The sequence below is a fragment of the Marmota monax genome, unplaced genomic scaffold (genome assembly GCF_021218885.2).
Source record: "Marmota monax isolate L192 unplaced genomic scaffold, Marmota_monax_Labrador192_F-V1.1 WCK01_AAM20220418_F8-fsc00041, whole genome shotgun sequence".
Classification (NCBI taxonomy): domain Eukaryota; kingdom Metazoa; phylum Chordata; class Mammalia; order Rodentia; family Sciuridae; genus Marmota; species Marmota monax.
In genome coordinates this window covers 16,427,146-16,441,637 of record NW_026695238.1, presented here as the reverse complement: position 1 = coordinate 16,441,637, position 14,492 = coordinate 16,427,146, and the positions used below count along the sequence as shown (strand labels likewise).

At 52.7% G+C, this 14,492-nt stretch overlaps 1 long non-coding RNA gene across 3 annotated transcripts; it reads right to left on the bottom strand.

The window, feature by feature from the left end:
- Window positions 1-4,598: 4,598 nt before the first annotated feature.
- Window positions 4,599-11,409, bottom strand: LOC124089482 (uncharacterized). Of its 3 annotated transcripts, XR_006850747.2 has the most exons (4): window positions 11,296-11,409; window positions 7,961-9,084; window positions 7,504-7,596; window positions 4,599-7,080 (listed from the first exon to the last, which is right to left on the bottom strand). It is a non-coding gene; the product is annotated as an uncharacterized LOC124089482 (long non-coding RNA). The 3 variants fall into 3 exon arrangements; XR_009226299.1 differs by having other exon boundaries at window positions 4,599-7,596; XR_009226300.1 differs by having other exon boundaries at window positions 4,599-7,596; window positions 7,961-8,422; window positions 11,296-11,400.
- Between the last annotated feature and the right edge of the window lie 3,083 nt (window positions 11,410-14,492).

Below are 14,492 nucleotides of genomic sequence, written 5' to 3'. Positions count from 1 at the left end.
GGCTGTAAATCACAGCCAGCTCTGGGGTCGGGGAAGCTCTTGCAGTCTGGGATCATGCAGGAGACGGTGCAGCCTGCGGGCTATGGGTCACACACACCGCCTGTGAGCGGGAGGGGCCAGGGGTCCCGGTCAGGTGAAGATGCAAGCTGGCCAGGCCGTGGCCAGTGCTCTCGGCCAGCACATCCCGCCCGCTCTCTCCGGGAGGGGCTGGCTTGCTATAAACACAGCTTTTGCCATGGTGATGATCTCCCCTTTGAGAACATCAATATGGATAGTAAGAAATAAATCCGCCTGCTGAATGAGGCAGCCTTCCCATATCGTGGCGACGCACAGATTTTTGTTTTGCGCTTAATAAGGGAGGATCCTTGGGAGGCGTAAGTGGGTCAAAGCTATCTCAGGGTCGTAGGCTGTAAGGCACGGGTTGGACTCCACAGCTGCATGGCACAGAGCTGTGCAAACAGGGAGGCCAGGTGTAAACAGCAAGCACCAAGGTGTGGGGCTCACAGATGGAGTCAACGCCCATCAAATCCTCAGCTGGACACGTGTGGATTTTTAAAATCCTTGTCTGGCTAGCAGCATGACCCAATTTCTAAGTGTTAATTTTACTCTTAAAGCAAAACCTCAGGCTGCTGTTGCTGTGGGGAAGAGCGGGGTGCAGGTAAGGACACAAGGGAGGAGGGAGGGGGTCTGTGTGGCCAGGAGCTCGGCACCCAGTGGGGAGGTTCTGTGGCATTGAAACACACATGTCAGGTGTGGGGGTGCACACCCGTGATCCTAGACTTGGGAGGCTGAGCAGGAGGACAGCAAGATCAAGGCCAGCCTCAGCAACTTAGAGAGACCCTGTCTCAAAATGAAAACTTTAAGGGCTGGAGATGCAGATTGAGTCCTCAGTGACACTCACACAGTGACAGTCCAACTCAGGCCTTCGTCCACCTGGTGTCACCAGGGCAGGGGAGAGTAGAAGGTTTCTCCTGAGCCTCAGAGGAGCTGCAGCTCACCTTCTGCTAAATACTCCTGGGGGCAGGCTGCGCTTCTATGTTACTGGGGCAAGCGTCTGCCAGGGACCGGAGCACCCAAAGCTCTGAGAAGGCATGAGGTAAACAGGCTGCACTTCACCATGAGCTTCAGGCAGATGAGAGCGAAGGGCTGTCCCCTGTATGAGACTGTGGTGCCAGGAAAGAGACTCAGCTATGGTCACAGAAGGAAATCATGACAAGAGGATGGGAGGAAGGACTGGCGGGGAGTCTGCTCAGGGAAGCGGAATTCTAGAATCAGCCCTGGTCTGCAAAAGCAGGTAGGAATTCCCTCCCAGGCTGGCTCTTGACGGTCCTCCTGGGGAGGTGCTAATTCCTGGAAGCCCTGGGGACATGGGGGCAGGGGCATGGTTGCTGAGGGTGCCCAAGGGTCACCAGACCTTGACCCCTACCCTCTTGGGAGGACCTTGCCAGTCCTGCAAGGGAGATGGAACACGTGGCACAGGGACGGGTTGCATCTGAATCTTGGGGACAGGCCCAGCCAGGTCCTGGGGACATTTCACACAGCCCTGGAACACTGTCCACCCGTCACCATGCTCCCTGGTCCTGGCTCTGGACTGGGGAAAAGTAAGAGGGAGGATAGGGGCTTACTGTCATCTGGGGATGAGGAGGGATGTCCCCAGGACCTCTCAGCTACCCCTTAGGAATGTGCACTTTGCAGAATGCAGAACACTGGGCTGGGTTTGGCCTTCGCTCTTCAAACTCACCCCGCCCCCCCACCCCCACCCCAGGAACGGCTTTGCGTGCAGGAGGCAACGTGGACCCTCCCTGCCAGCACTGAGCAGTGACAGAATCCAGAAAACTGGCCACTCCCAGAGCTTTGACCAAGGCACCAAAGTGACAGTGACTGAGTAGAGCCATGGTGAAGCCTGTCACCTGACCTGCCTTCCCGCACCCCCTGTGTGGGTGAAGCTGGCAGGACAGGGCGGCCTGGCAGGGCCCCGGGCTCCCAAGTGGCTCTCACACAGTGGCCCTTCCCTCCACCTAGGCCGGGCAGCTAACCAGGTGCTTTGTAAGCCACAAGGACCAGCTGAAGAGCTGACACGTCATCGGGGAGGGTGACAGAATGAAGTGATTGAGTTAGACAAAAGTGCCTGTGAGCGGGAGAGAAGGTGTCAGGCGTCACAGCTCCTGTCAGGGACTTTAAAGTCAACACCGGGGCTTGGGAGCAAAGGGACCCTCCTGTCTGACTCCCGCTGGCTCTGAGGCCACGGTGGGAGCACGCCATTGTGTACCGAGATGTTGAAAAGTCTGTTCCATGTGAGAGTGAGAAGTAACAAGTGGAGACAGGTCATCCCTGCCCGGGAGCCCTGGGCTGGACAGAAGGCAATCCCACACTGCCCCTGGGGAAGGGGTTGAGGGTTCAGAGTACATCGTTTTGGGGTTCTGTCCAGGGCAGCTGGGGACAGATGAAGCATGGCCCTGTCAGACTCTGGGTGTGACACTGAGCTTGGGGTTCAGGGGTGAGCCAGAGCCTCAGCAGGAGATGATACCAAAGGACAGGAGCCAGGAGGACTAGGGCAGGCGGGGACAATGGGGGGTAGAATGTGAGCCAAGGTGAAAGAGAGCAGAGGGTCTGCTGTCAGCAAAGCAGGGATTCTGGAACTTTGCTCACCAAATGCTGGCTGTGTCCAGGTGTGGTCAGCTGGTCAGCTGGGCAGGATCCCTGGGGCGGGGCTTTAATGGAATTGCAGATGCAAGTGCCTACAGGGAAGGGGATCTAAGAAGACCAGCAGGCCACTGTGAGGACGGAGGATGGGTGCCACCCCTCCTGAGCACGACCCCCACCTCGCACCCCTGCAAAGTCCCTGTGTCCAGTAGGCGCGCATTCTCAGGTTCCGGGGCTGCAGCACGCAGTTCAACCCACAGACACCTCCCTTGCTTGGGTGGGGGACGCTACCCCCTCCTGTCTGCAGCCAACCACTCCCGTCTGCTGCATCTCCGTCTTCAGCCCTTCAAACATCTCCTCCTATTTGCCATTTGTACCTCCTACCGGAGCTCATCAAAATGAAAACAAGCTACAGTATCTCTCAAAAAAAAAGAGAGAGAGAAACAACCCCGACCCCTTCACAGCCTACACTCCCCCACCCTCGAGGTTCGGCCCACTCTCGGCTCTCTCAGCCCCAGAGCACTGGCCCATCCTTAGGTCACATTCTCTCCTTCACCCACACCCAGGGGGCATCGTCTCCACCAAAACCCTCTTACAAGGGGCTGATCCAGGAAAAGAGAACACTGTAGGTCTCTGTTACAACGTTAGCTTCTGGTCTGCGGCTCCAGGGTTCTTTTCTCTCTCAAATGGCCCCACTTGGTATGGCCACCCCATCTTTGACCTACACAGTGCCAAACCAAACGGTCTGTTTTAGCTCCGAGCTTCCTGAGCTCCCCAGAATGTGACCCAACTCGTTAGCTTCTCCTCCTTGAGATCCTCTCCTCCCTTGGCACTGTGACACCCTCCCTGCAACAGCCACTGTGTGTCAAAGGATGTGGTTGCTATGGTAACGAGATGCTAAACCAGGGGAAGACGGATGGCATGCTGCGGCCAGCGGGCTCGATGTCGTTGCTTACGGGTCACATCAGTCAGGGCTCTTGGCGAGAAGCAAATGAAATGGACTCTGGCTGTTTTTTTAAACAAAAAGAATAATTCTTGGATGATTCTTAGAAGGTTTCTAGGGACTTATGGGACTAAGTGGAATTCAGAAGTCTGGGCCAGGGTAAGAGCAAGACCAAAGAAGAACTGGTTGACCCAGAATGGAGGGAGGGATGGGGAGGGAACGGCAAGCATGAGCTGTTCTGCTGAGAATCCTGGCCCAGGAAAGGAGGGGTGACAGCCCAGCTGGAGAAGGTGGGGTCAGAGGAGGGGCACGAGGTCTGGGGATCTGAGCTGGTGCAGACCTCGCCTATGACACAGAAGGCCACGGGTTCAATCCCGTCACGACAAAGACCAGTGGAGCAGCCAATCACCGAACAAAAACCCCAAAGACTATGGATGGAATCACTCAAAAAAAAATCCAAAAACATGGGCTGGGGATGTGGCTCAAGCGGTAGCGCGCTCGCCTGGCATGCGTGCGGCCCGGGTTCGATCCTCAGCACCATGTACAAACAAAGATGTTGTGTCCGCCGAAAACTAAAAAATAAACAAACAAAAAAACAGCGAGGCATGAACACACTTCGTGGCAGAGAGAAAAAAGAAACTATGAAAAGGAGGAGTTAAACTAGAAATTAATAAATAACGGAATTAAATTAGAAAATACCTTGGAAAACACGAACTATTTGATATCAAACAAGAAGCATTTAAATAACCACGAGTCAGAAAGGAAGCTATTAGGAGTATGAGACAGTGTTCTGAATTAAATAAAACTGAAAACAACAAAATTTGTGGGGTGCAGCCAGAGAAGTGCTTAGAGGAAAATTAATAGTTTAAAATGCTTATGTTACAAAGAAGGACTCAAATCAATAATCCAAGTTTGCATTTTAATAAATATAAGAAACTACCAAAAGGTGAGTAAATTCATCTTAAAGCAAGAAGGAAAAAATTAGTAAAGAATTAATTAAATGAACACAGAAAACTGTAGAAAAAAATTTACTGACTCTAAATTGTGTTGCTTTGTAAGATGCATAAAATGATTTAAATAATGCTTTTTCTCTTATGAAGTAGTAGGCAGAGTGGCCCACAGAGAGGTATATAAGGATGAGAGGGAGGGGATATTTTGCTGTATTTCCTGGGGTACTGGGAGGAGCAAATGTATTAGTTTCCTACTGCTGCTATGACATATCACCACAAATTTCCCAGCCTGCACAATGCAGATGCGTTCTCTGTAGTGCTGGAGTTGAGAGGTCCAACCGGGGTCTTGCGGGGCTAACTGCATGGTGGTGGCAGGGCTGTCCTCCTCTGGAAGTGAAAGGGGAGAATCCACCTTCCAGCCTTCTCCCTTCCAGAGGCCACCCGCCTCCTTGCTCACAGCATGTCCCCCATCCCCAAAGCCACCAATGCAGCATCTTCCAAGAGCGCTCTGCCTGACCCCTGCCATGGCATCTCTGACTCTGATGCTCTTGTCTTCTTGTGACAGCCCTGGTGATGCACTGGTCCACCAAATAATCCAGGACAACCTCCAGGTCTCCAGGCTGTTGCGGGCCATCCATGGGCTGTGTGTGTGAGCTATGCACATTGGGGCATATGAGAGGACTGGCCTGGTGTTGCATGCTCTTTGGGCTGTGCAACACACGTGTGCCCTTTCCTCTCGCTCTTCCTGCGTTCCCACACGGCATCTGAGATGGGTGTCCAAGATGTCAATCAATCTACTGACCACAAGACATCACGAAGCTAGACTCAACCCCCTGAAACCTGACCCCTTGCCTTATTTGCGTGGGATATTCTATGAATGGCTTCTCCCCAATAAGTAGGGGGTTTCAGGCTGCTTGCTCTCTTTCCTGCCACTTGCCCTCCTTGCCCTCCAGTGTGGGAGCTTGATTCTTGAGGCTGCAGAGCCATCCTGAACCTCACAAAAGGTTCTGAGTTTGTGTGTTTTTATTTTTTGTTGCCAGCCCAATCCACCTGGAGTGACCTGATTCCTTCGCATATTGCGACACCAGGCCCTTAACTTAAGTCTGCAAAGTCCCCTTTGACAGGGAGAGTGGTTATTCACAGGTGTCAGAGACCAGGACAAGGACATCTTTGGGGGCTGTGACTCTGCCATCACAGTAGCTACCAACAATGAATAAGAAAATGGAGACCAGCACCCAGGTCCCCCAACTCATGTGGCCTGAGCCTGTAATTTAGGACTCTTAAAAATTAAGATGAAGGAACTCAGCTGGCCTATGGTGGGTCTGGGCCAGGGTTTGATACTTCAGTGGGAGTTTAGCAGAAGGCTTGGGATACAGGAACAGGGGCTTTAGTAAAAAGCATATCTTCCTTGTTAAATGGTGGGATCAGGCTGGGTAAGCAGGGAGGGGAGATGCATATGGGGAATAGGAAATACCAATATTGAGTAATGGAAAGATACATGATCCAGGGTTTCAGATATGAGAGATGGTATGAGAGATGGGTACTAATAACTGAGGAGAAGCATTCTGTTACAGAGAATACATGTCAGTGCATTGGACTCAAACACAGCCTCTTCTGATAGCATATCTCTCCCTAAAGGAATGCATTTAATCTGTTCTTGATACTGGTCAGAGGTCTCCAAATTTAAAAAGGAGTCTGTTTTCTAATGCATAATTTATTACAGCTCATCCTTGCAGTTAATTGTTTTCATCAATTGGATATGATCTCGTCACTCTAACACCTTCAAGAGAAATGCTATTTGCCAAAGATCAAACAGTTCTATTTGTTCTGAGTGCCGTGAGTAATAACACAGTCCAAATATAGAGGCGTGTTTATTAATAGGATTCAGAGTATTTTTCTGAGCCAAAGAGGAGGACTGAGCGACTATCAGCCTTAAAGGCAGAGTTTTGTGCTTAAGGAGTGTGGGGCACAGAGACAGATGGGAGGAGAGAGAATACGGAGGGGAATAACGGCGGGAGAGTAACAGAGAACCCTGAGGATTATTCCTGCAGTTCATTTAAGAAACAGAACTTTTGTTGTTTCCCCTCTTTCTCTTCCCCTTCCCACCGGCCTCCTCCTCCTCCTCCTCTTCCTCCTGCTCCTTTTTTAACTTAAGAAGCAGCAGCGTGGAGCTCGAGTGTGGACCTTGGGTGGTTCTCTGTCCCCTTTCCTTGTCTATTAAACGTGAACAGCAGTCGTGGTACTCCATAGCTTTATCAAGAGGACTGCTGAGCTAAGGATTTGCAAATCATTTAGAACAGTATCTGGCTCATGTATTTGCCAAATATAATAATTTTTCAAAAATCTCACCATAAGATTCTTTGAAAAAAAAACACTTTGCAAATTCATCAGAGAAATCTGCATTGGTTCGTACTAAAGAATGACTTATATAGACTTCTGAATTTTACCTGGCAGAGAATTGATGAGTGGCCTTCATTTGGGTCAAACGCTCTGGGGTTTTCTCTTCATTGTAAGAGACAATGAATTTATTTCCTATTTATTTGCCTGTGGGTTAAAGAAAGTTGACCAGTTTAAACAAACTGTTTGTTGACGATTCTCCTACATGCTGCTAAAAATGGAACCTAATCAATCCAAAGACAAATAGCCAAGCTAGTTGAGCAATTTACATCTGCAATCAAAGAGACTGCCAAAGCAAGACAGGGGTGTGGCAGGTGGTCAGAGCAGAGCCACCTGATTGGTATTGACAGGTCACAAACAGAAGCAAGTGGTGAGAACAGGAGGTTAAAGGGATCATTCTATAGACCAGGCTCACTGTCTTTCTTTTGAAGGACAATTTGCCTGAGACTGCTCTGGCCCTGCCTGGCTCAAGTCAGTGGGATATATTATATTCATCAGCAAACAACCTATTATCTGTAGGAGAAATGCAGGTCCCAAAGGCTTGTCCCTGTGCATAAGAACACAAGTTACCCTGAAGCGAGGCATTTTGTGACTTTACACAGATGAGATTCCAGGATCCAGGTCAACAGGATACTTGGAAGCGAAGTCTCATAACCATAAAATCTGTAAGAACAAGTTCTAATTAGAACTGGTCAGCACGGGCCAAGGTGACTCAGAGTTGCCTTGGATCTTCAACATGTCATCATCACAGCCCAATCTCCCCTCCAAGGGTTAAGATCACACACACTTTGAAGACCTGGGGACTTCAAAGTCTGATGCAACCCTGTTGTCAGTCAAAAGTCAAGAGGTGGACCTGGACAGGACTGCGCGGAAACCTCCTCCCGGAGCCCTGATAAAACAGGAGGGTAGGAGGGACACGCCTCTCCTGAGTGCACCCACCGTCTCCTTCTCTCCCCCTCAAGAGTTTCCTTTTACCCTTTTCCTGTTCCTCCTAATAGACTCACGCCTGCTACCTGGAGGGACTCACCTGCAATCCTCTGGCTTGACCGCAAACTCTGGGGGACCAGGATCTCTCAGTTGCCTTGGCTCCGTGGATGGCCTTGCTCTGCAGCAGCGAGACGTGGTAGGGAAATGGCACCCCGTCGTGAAGGTGATCAGCTCAACCAACCTTGCAGGGAGACCGCAGCCTCAGAGAACACGATGATTGACTTAAGATCGTGGGACTGTGTTCCAGGGGGAGGCTGCTGTTGGTCCCCAGAAATGTTACTGGGGACCAGTGGTTCTTCAGCCACAGATTTCCAAAGAGGACCTTGCCAGGTAGTTGAGGGCAATGTCACCTGCCATTAGAGTCATCGGAGCAGGAGCTGAGTGGCTTCAGGCATTTAAGATGACCACAGGGTTGAGCTGTTCCCCCTGCGAATCTTAAGCCACTTGAGCAAGTTATTCAACCTTTCTGCATTTCAGTCCTGGATGCTCGAATAATCCTCCCCTAGAAAGGCGATCATGAGACTTAATGAAGGAAACCTTGTGGCTCCACTGGGCACAGGGCTTCGTGCATAGTGGAGTGAGAAGAAATAAATCCTGTGGTCCATTTTCAAAATACAGTACATAGCTTTAAATGCGAAGTGACTTGGGATGCAAGAAAGGCAGCCGGAGGGGAGGGCAGAATGGAAAGTTACAAGTTGGGTCCCCCCAACTCATCTGACCAATAGAATAAACCTCGTAGATGCCAAAAGGCACAAGAAAACAAAGGGAGGTGGGGACAGCTAAAGGTACTGGTTCCTTGAAAAACCCAACAGGAGACAGTAAAACCTAGGACACTTTCAGGAATACCCTATACCCCATGGTTCTCAGCCAATGAGGACCTGGGGGAGGGACCCTGGGCTCTAGGGGTTAGAAGGCTGGCTGTCCCCAGTCTGGGTGTGCCTGCTCCCCCCATCCCCCAGCCAACTCTTGCAAGACACCAGATCTTGATCTTGCAAGTCCCATTAAAGCAAAGCCTGGCTTTCTGCTCTGCCTTAAGTCTCTTGGTTCACTCTTTGGATGTGGACAGGTGAACGTGGTTCTCACAGCAGGGTGTGAGCGAATGTGCATTCCCTTCTTGCCTGCTGGTTGCTGGTCTTTGAAGCAGGAACAAGACCTGGCTCTTCCCTAGAATTCGGGAGACAGGCATTAGTGTGTCCGGACCAAGCAACTTCCCTTGAAAGGACATTAGTTGTGAGGAATGAGTCCTTGTGGTAAGGGGCTATCCCTCACCTCTTGTTGGGGAGGGGGATTAACTGGCGGGTGCCTGGGGACAGCAGCAGAGGTGCTGCAGAGACCCCGATGTGGCCACTGCCAGACATTGCAAGGCCAAGGTCAGGGTGCTATTTCCTCCTAGCCCCAGGCCTGTTTGTACATTTCCAGGAACTGCAAGTCAATGGGCAGCTCCACCCTCAAGGGCGGCAGAGGACGGTTTGTTTTTCTCTGGGATAATTTCATTTAAACTTCAGAGTGGACCCTGTCACTCACCAGTGCCCACTGGGTGATGAAAATGTCCAAACAGGGAGGAGGAGGAGCCATTTAAACAAGGGGAGACAAACTTCTAAGTACCACTCTGCAGCCCTGCCCCAGCTCTGCAGTGTGTTGACTAAGTCCAGCTGCTGTGGACAGCCCGCTGCCCTGGAGGTCAAGGGTGAAGATGGAAAGGAATTGGCCAAGGTGGCTGCGTCTTCCACTCCCCACCGGGACCTGTCTCCCTCCTGTTCTTTGCTCAAGCTGAACACAGGCCTGATCCTGGGGTCCTGGCGGCCCCCACCCCTGCATCGGCGAGTCCTGTCTCGGGAGCAGGTCCGACACCTCTGCTCCTCTCTCTACCCGCTCTCAACACGTCAGTCTTTGCCAGGTTACACAGCCACCGCCTCGGTGCCTGTGTGCTGCTGTGAGGAGTACCGCAGATTGGGTGGAGCGGACAACGGGAATTGGTCCTCAGTTCTGGAGGTTGCAAGGTCAAGGTCAAGGTGTCAGTCGTTGACTCCTCCTGAGGGCTGTGGGGAGGATCTGCTCTGGATCTGCCCTGGCTCTGCGGGCTTGCAGACTCCTGGGGGAGCGTCCCCCTGGACCTGCCACCACCTCAGGACACCTCCCCTCTGTGGCCGGCCATGGCCCCCATTTTTATAAAGACACATTATATTGGGTTAAGGGTCACCTGAATGACCTCACTGTCACCTCTGTAAGACCATCTCTGCATAAGCTCACGTTCTGAGGAGCGAGGTGGCCAGAAGGCCAACATTTACTTTTGAAGTAGGACAAAAGTCAACTGGTAACTCCTCTGTGGTCCCTTGTCCCAGGCAGGGGCCATCTTCAGAAACAATTCAGGGCTCACTGGCCTCCTTCCTGACTCCTCCAGGAAACCCCCCTGCACCAGGAGAGGTGGAGCCCCTGGTCCCTGGCTGGTGTACAGAAGCTCCCACATCGTCCTCTTCCTCCCTCCCTCTGTTGGCCTTTGATATGCTCCTCAGACACATCATGCCCCTTCTACCTTGAAGTCTTCACAGAAGCTCTTTGTTCTTTTTTTAGGAAACTGTCTCCCGATCTGTCTGAGTCTGGCCACTTCCTGTGGTTCAGGTCTTTCAGAAATGTCACTGCTGCAGGGGGCCACTTTGACCACGAGATCAAAACCAGACGTCTCATCCTTCCCCAGTGCACCACCCTAGTGCAGTTCTCTCCACGGCCCTTATCACCGCGGGCCTTTCTACTTATTCGTTTTGTTTCCCTCTTCCACCCAACCCCCTGGGAACCTCAGCTCGTCTGTCAGGTTCATTTTTAGATCCCCAGTGTTGGAAGAGTCCTTGGCACATGGTGGCACCTGGTAGATACCAACCACATGAGCATGTGAGTATCTGACAGGAGCAGTCTGTGCTCCCTTTTTGGCTAACTTAGGAAACAGGTAGGGACTTTACTCTGGAAAGATCTTGTGGGTCAAGTTTTCTCAGCACGATGGAGCTATTGGCTGGGCAGGTCTTCGTGCTGCCCTGTGTGCCAGAGTGTTTACTAGAATCCCTGACCTTCACCCACTAGATTCCTGTCACCACCCCCTCCCCTGTGGCAATACAATGTCCCCACCCCAACCACCCCCACTGAGGGCCATCTACAGCCTGTGTGACTAATCACACCCACCTCTCCAGGCCAAGAGGATGGTGACCACCAGGGCCTGACCTGGACCCTCTCCTTCCCAGGCTAGCTGGGTGTTTCCATATTATAAATGCTCCCCCTAGGTGCCTGGGGTGGGGGATGCCAACAAGGGGCCTGGTGGGGTGAGCCCCTGCCGGGCCCTGGTGCCCCTGGCCCCAGCTGTCGTCAGAGCTGAGTATCCCGACTTACACAAGGTCCAGGGAGGACAGCGAGGACACAGGAGGAAGCGGGAGGACAGGGGGCTTGGCAGCTCTCCACCTGGCCTCTGGGCAGAGCCGGCCAACCCTGACTCCCTGAGCCGCGGCTCGCGTCTTCACCAAGCTCCGCTGGGCTCTGGGCGCTGCGGCATCCGGGACTCTCCACGCACCTCTCTTTCTTCAGTGCTCAGCCACGAGGCCCCACTGTAAAGCGCTTCCTGCTCCTTCCCCTTTGTGACTCATCCCCCTCAGGGGCAGCTCTTGGTGGGGGTTGGGGACAGAGGCTTGTGGGAAGAGAATAGGATAAGTGAGAACCCAAGGGTGGGTCTTACCCTCAGGCCTGAGATATTCGTGTCTGCAAAGGGTCTTGGGGGATGTCTGCCCCTGCTGGGGGGACAGCTGTAATGACAAGGATTTGGGGGGCTTTCCAAGTGGGAAAACAGGAAGCTTCATACAATAAAAGTCAGATCCCCCTCGCTGGCTGAACTCACATCACTATGACCCCATTTCAAATTAAAGTATAGCACGCCTGAGTGGCCGCCAGGCCTGCATGCTGCGGGGCCCGTGCTGGCGGGCAGGGGTGTGTGCCTGGGGCGGGGTGGTGTCCAGGTCTTGGGCCAGCTGTCCTGCAGACCTCAGCAGGAGTGAAGGTCACAGGGTGAGCAGGGGAGGGGCCTGGCTTCCTGCTGGGGGAGGGGGGTGCCGCAGTCTGCTGGCTGGGCACAAATCACCGAGCCGCCACAAAGCACTTGTATGCTCAAACAGGAAACTTTCTTGCCCGAACTCCTCCAGCACTCCACGCACACTTCCCAGGAACTCTCCCTGCTCTCCCCGGGGCGGCAAGAGCTGCCCTATTGCCGAACAGTAAAGGTCAGATATACAATCGAATACACAGCTTAACATAACCATCCTCATCTCAATGGCTCCCTGGTGGCACCTCTCAACCACCCCCTTCTGGCCATATGCCATGGTCATCCTGACTCAGCTGTGGCCCTCAACAGGGGGGCAGGAGCTCAGGGAGATGGGGCTGCCCTCAGGGTCTGCTGTCCCTGGCCCATGTCCCCTGCTGTCCTTGCAGAAGGACCTTCTCTTGGGGGAGGAAGCTGGAGAGCCCCGTCCCAAGTTCACTGCCTTCTACCTTGTCACCACGGGGACAGCGATGGCTGCTCTGGGCTCGGATCCTGGGCAGGGCTTGAAGAACTGTCGGGTTGGTGGAGGCCCAGCCCTGGGACTGCCCCTGTGATCACCACTCAGATGGCTGGGGTTTGTCCCCACATGTTCTCTGCTCCCCTCACACCCGGGAGGGGCTGGGTCCATCATCGGGCCCCTAAATGTACAGCCCCTCTGTCCCACCCTGCAGGATGAATGTCCCAGAGTCCAGCTGGTTTGGGGTAAGAATCCACCAGGCGGCTAGAGAGAGGCAGAGCCTGGCAGAGCCCTCCCCTGCCCAGGGAGAAGGGTTTGTGCCCCCCCACGTGCCCAGGCCTCCCAGGGGCTCTGCATCTGGGCAGAGCTCCTTGTCTCATCCTCAGGGTGACGGCTTCCCCTTATGGAAGGTGGCAGGCTGTCCCTGTGAGTGACTCAAGGCGCTTCCAGTGCCTGACCAGGGTGACATTTGTACTACTACAGACTTTACCACTGTCACCGAAAACAACTGCGCATACCAACCAGAGTGGGTGGAATTTGATGTCCCCAAAGATGTCAAGGCCTGACCCCAGAACCTCAGAACATGACTTCTCCACTTTGAAGTACAGTCCTTGCAAATCTTGCAAATATATTTAGTTCATTTGGGTCCCACTGGAGAGGGGCTGCCCACTGCAGCAAGACTGGCCTTCTGACAAGGAGACCACGGGGTGGGGGGAGAGAGAGAGAGAGAGAGAGAGAGAGAGAGAGAGAGAGAGAGAGAGAGAGCCACACACGAAGACTCCAAAACCCTTGGCGATCCTTAGAAAAAATGGGATCCTGGTTCACGCCATTTCAGTGGTTTTGGTGGGGCCTGATGATGGGCAGCCCGGAAGCCTCAGGCTGAGACAAGCTGCCGAGGGCCCAGGCTGGGTTATTAAACGGGAATGTGTCCCAAGTTAAACTTCATTATTCATGCATTTAAAAACACGCTCATTTATTTATGATTTTGTAAGATGATGTATTAATCGGGGTACCTCAGAGACACAACTTTAGCCTGCGGCCAGCACCGGAAGGTTCAGTAGTGAGAAATCCTTAGGGAGTTTGAATTAAAGAGACAGACTCTAATTACCTTTAAACTAGCTCCGGGACGGCTTCTCCTCGCTCCCGCCTCCAGCCACCTAATGCGGTAGGTAGCGAGGTTTACTGAAGAGGCCAGAGAGAGAGAGAGAGAGAGAGAGAGAGAGAGAACACACCAGGGAGTGGACTTTTATTGGGGAACAAAAAATTCTGGGGAAAATCCCATCCAATGAAGATTAAGGGGGGCAGCATCCCAAGGTCAGGTGTGACGACTGGGTCTTCAGGGTAGTGGCCAGACACGCCTCCACACGGACAAGCCCTTGGACCTGAGAAGGTAGGGAAAGCTTTGGACACAAAGATGTGTCTGAGCGCCTCTCACCCAGCCAGGGAGGTAACTCAGATCACGTGCAGGATGGCCTCCCACACACAACCAACAGGATGAATATACACACAGAGAGGGATTTATTGTAAGGACTTGGAGCATGTGATTGTGAGAGGGGCAAGCCCAGGTTCTGTAGGACAGGCTACCAGACTGGAAACCCAGGGAAGTAGATGTGGCAGTCAAGACCTCTCCCTCCCTCAAGGGAATGTACTCTCTTCTCCTAAGGCCTGCACTGATTGGATTTTTGCAGAACAACATTTTGACATCATTCTAGTCTAAAGGTAAGTCTTCCCTTGTTTAAATGTGGTTCCAGATCCAACATGGCGGCGGGCGCAGAGAGATCAAGTCTCTGACCTCTTCAGCTGCTCAGGCATAGGGAGTCGTAAACCGTCTAAATGCTGTTTGCTCAGGATCACTAGGCAATGCTGAGCTGACGTGGATCTGGGGCGAACAGTCTGGGCCTCTCAGAACACACACCGAGCCCGGATCGGCTGCTTCTTGCAGACAAACTGCTGTGACTCAGCACTAAAGGATCCCGCTGAAACAACTGGTCAGCCCTTCTGAACCTACGGAGGTTAATGCCAACCGAGCCTTCATAGGCAATG